We start from the raw sequence: 4,420 nt of genomic DNA, 5'->3' as shown, positions 1-4,420 counted from the left end.
ATATGTTGTAGAAAGCATGTGAAAGAAATTGTGATCTTTGAACTTCGAGAAGCATTGGCTCGAGTGTTAATACGAATTGTGAAAGTATATGAGATAAATGAAACCCTTTGGAGCATTGACTCAAGTAGTAAAGTGAGTTATAAAGTAAGAAGAGAAAGAAAGAGAAAGAGTTATTGAATTGTTCCCTTGCCGGGATACCTATTGCTTTGTTGATTATCTCCCTTGCCGGGATGTTGAGATTTATTGATATTGTTCCTTTGCCGGGACTTAGCTGCTTAATTATATTCCCTTGCCGGGATTTCTATTATTAATATTTGTTTAATCTCTTGCCCCTTATTTGTGATTGTTGTTTGGGTGAGGAAGAGCGATAAAGCACGAAGGGTGATGCCGTGCATTGTTTGCTATTGTGAGGAAAGAGTGTAAAGCACGAAGGGTGATGTCGTGTCGTATGATGTACCATTCCGTACCGATATTCATTGAATATATTGTAAGGAAAGAGAGTAAAAGCACGAAGGGTGATGTCGTGCACATTATTAAGATACGATTGATTTGGTGAGGACGAGAGTAAAAGCACGAAGGGTGATGCCGTGCATTTGTTGATTTCTGATTTCCTTGTTGATATCCGAGTTATGTTGTTTCTTTCATTACTTGCTGTTATTTGATTTACTTCGAGGTATTAGATTTCTTTACCCTATTTGCCTTGTGATTGTTGTTTGGGTGAGAAAGAGCGTAAAGCACGAAGGGTGATGTCGTGTATTGTTTTGGTGAGAACGAGAGTAAAAGCACGAAGGGTGATGCCGTGCAAATTGTTGATTTCTGCTTCCTTGTTGATATTCTAGTTATGTTGTTTCCTTCCTTACTTGATGCCTTTCTATTCGGAACTATATTCACCCCCACAGCATGTTTCCCCTCCCCGCATTGACTGGTTATTCCTGTATCTCTTATATATATATATATGTATATATATATATATATATATGAACTGCACAGGTTTATTTGGAGTCTGGTCCTAGCCTCGTCACTACTTCGCCGAGGTTAGGCTGGACACTTACCAGCACATGGGGTCGGTTGTGCTGATACTACACTCTGTGCTCTTTTGCACAGATCCAGGTCATGGACAACAGCAGTAGCACGGGAGCCAGCCTTCAGTCCAGTGAGACATTGTGGTAGCCTTGCAGGCGTCCGCAGGCCCGACGTCTTCTTTATCTTTTATTTCAGTCTGTTATCTCATATTTCCGAGACAAACAGTTTATATTTTTCTTTCAAACAGTTGTATTTAGTACTCTTAGAAGTTCGTGAGTAATGTGACACCAGTTCTTGGGTAGAGGCATATGTTGATTTCTGCATTATTATTCAGTTTCTTTAATTTACGTCTTCCGCATATTTATTTAATTTCGTTGTTTTCATGATATTACTGATAATTATCAAAAGAAGTAATTTGTTAATGAAGTAGTATTTAAGAATTGGCTTGCCTAGCTCACATTAGTAGGCGCCATCACGACTCCCGATGGTAAAAAATCCGGATCGTGACAGTCTTTCTTTCAATTAATTTTTTAATTATTTTTATTGGAATATGTGTCACACCTCCTTTTTCCGCACCAGAGAGGTGCAAGGGGAGCTTTTTCCAATTAAAGGACAATCGAAACGGGATTGGTTTAATTATTTCAGAGTCGCCACTTGGGAGATTTAGGGTGTCCCAAGTCACCGATTTTAATCCCGAATCGAGGAAATGAATGACTCTATATTACAGTCTGCGTACCAGAAATCTAGATAAGGAATTCTGTTAACCCGGAAGAAGGTGTTAGGCATTCCCGAGTTCCGTGGTTCTAGCACGATCGCTCAACTGTTATATTCGGCTGATTTATCTGATTTTAAAATACAATTATGAACCAATGTGCCAATTTTAACTTTTAACCGCTTTATTATTATTGTATTTACAAGAATGTGAACATCGCTTAAAACACGTCTTTGGACTGCGTCACATGAAATGCACCCACAATCCGGAACGCATTTTATTTGATGTTTTGAGATTTGGATTTGGGTCGCATGAAATGCACACCCGAGTTTAAGAAAGTAAACTATTAAACGCGCGCCTAAAGTGACTATCGCGTTATTATTTTTGCGGAGGCCGTGAAATTCGCTAAACGACCCTCCCGAATTCTAAGTAATTTAAAACAAGTATTTACTGAGGGCCCCGCAATTTGTGTTTTTTATGCGGCGAGGCTCATCTCATTCTTATTTTAAAGGATAAACCTATAATGACTATATTTCCTATTAAGTTCGTCTCTAAAAATAAAAAGAAAATCTCTTAATTATTTACATGCTTGCAGATTATTTACAGCAGGATCCGAAATGCTTTTACAGAATAAGGAAACATGACCATGCATACGGACAGCTGATCGAACATTATGGGCCCAAATCCAGCTCATGCGGAATGGGCCAGACCTGGGCCACTGTTTATCCGAGGCGGGTCTGTTTGGTCTGTTTTGACCTGGGCTCGACCTTCATAAGGTTGAGGGGCGCGGACTTGTGCCAATTGTTATAAGATTGTGGCTTGATAATTATAACGAGGCAGTTTATCAAAAGAGAATGAAAATTAACTAAGGCGGATAGTTTTATTCTTTGACATGCATTAAAAGAGAATGCTAATTACAAAACACAACTAATTTCCAAGACATAGCCTAGTATACTGCCAATCCTTTTGTCTGTTAACCTAACCAACATATGATATTAAACCATACTACATTTTTGTATTCACTCTATGAAAGGACCAACTCCAATACCCAAACAAGATTGTAAACCATTACACACTACATAATCATCTATATAGCAACTACATGTGGACATAGATGTCTTCAGATCTTCCCTTTTGAATTCATGCTCGACTTTCAAATTACATGGACAGTATTAGTTGTGTACCTGGTATAGAGGAACAAAAGAAGAAGGAAAAGGATCAGCTGAGTAGTGAGCAAACAACAGCAACAGCAGATTCGCAGCAACAACACAGCAACAACAATCAGCCAACAATGATGAAGCTCAGCAAGGAGTCGAGCAACAAATAAACAATCCCGGAAAAAACAGAGTAGGAAATAACAGCCCAGAATGTTGAATGTAACAGCAACAGAAATCCAATGACCACAAGAAAGCTTGGCAAACGACAGAAAAGCAAAACCACAAAGACAACCTGATCCAACTGGACTCTTACACAGTTTCTTCTAGACAATACTCATTCACAATGTTCTGAAATTTATTTCTGTTTTTCCTTTTCAGTTTTCTTACTCACAGAATCTCTCAAGACTCCAAAAAAATGAACCCCTTTTCTAATGGAAGGTCTACTCTTTTATAGCCTAACCTTAACACTTTACAGTCTGTTTTACAACTCAAAATTGCCCCCCCCCCCTGTTGTTTTTCCACTCACTTGTTTTAAATAAACAAGCTCCCATGAAATCCCTGACAGCCCCTCTCTCTTTTTGGTTGTTAAAGTGTACTGATCACTTGTTTATTTAACCAAAGTATGGGCAGTAGGAATATAATCTGACAGCACATGCTGTCCAATTATTTTAATTCCTTAAAGCTAACCATACACATGCTGCCCACGGTCTAAACCAAATGGCATCGTGTTTTAAAATCAAAGTCTGAATCTGCCATTATAACCTTTCCCCTAGATGTTCTTTAATTCGATTTGAACAAAATCAATAGGCAATACAATTCAGTTTCTAATGGGACTCAAATACGATCACAGCAGAAATAAGCAATACGAATCAAGTTGTTACCATTAACGATTGAAACTAATTGACGACATATATCGACTCGACTATATTAATCGTAACACATAACAATCAATCGTTCATATAAACAACACGTATAGAGTCCCGAATGACTTCAGACAAATTTGTTCAAACACTGGGAACTTATATGAATTAAACTCGTTTGACGACTAATCTAATTGATGAGCACGTATATCACAGGGTATATTCAGAACACAAACAGAAGACAATTGACCAAATAAAAAGGCCTTTAACAGAGATGGAAAAAATCCGACTGAAAAATAACAAAATGACAAACAAACACAACGAAATATGCTGACAACTTAATTAGAACTAAAACAAAAGAAAGGAAAACTTACCAAAAGAGTTTGAAATCAAAATGACCCAAATCTGACTCAACTTCGAACTCTTGAGGCCGAACAAACTTTAATCAGGGTGTTCTCACGTGAGAACACCTTGATTAAGGTCTATTAGACCTCAAACCCTTGTCAAGACCGGCCGGATTTCCCAGGTGCATGTGTTTCAAGTTCTGGATTTTCAGATCTGGATTTTTAGGAGTTGTGGGTAGATTCGGACCAAACCAAGCTTGGTTTGGTCACGAGGAAGGTCAGGGGAGTGTCTGGTATGAAGATGGGTGGTTTGGCATAGATCGA

The sequence above is a fragment of the Nicotiana tabacum genome, chromosome 5 (genome assembly GCF_000715075.1).
Source record: "Nicotiana tabacum cultivar K326 chromosome 5, ASM71507v2, whole genome shotgun sequence".
In the NCBI taxonomy this organism is placed as follows: domain Eukaryota; kingdom Viridiplantae; phylum Streptophyta; class Magnoliopsida; order Solanales; family Solanaceae; genus Nicotiana; species Nicotiana tabacum.
The sequence above is the reverse complement of the archived record's forward strand: the minus strand, read 5'-3'. Positions refer to the sequence as shown.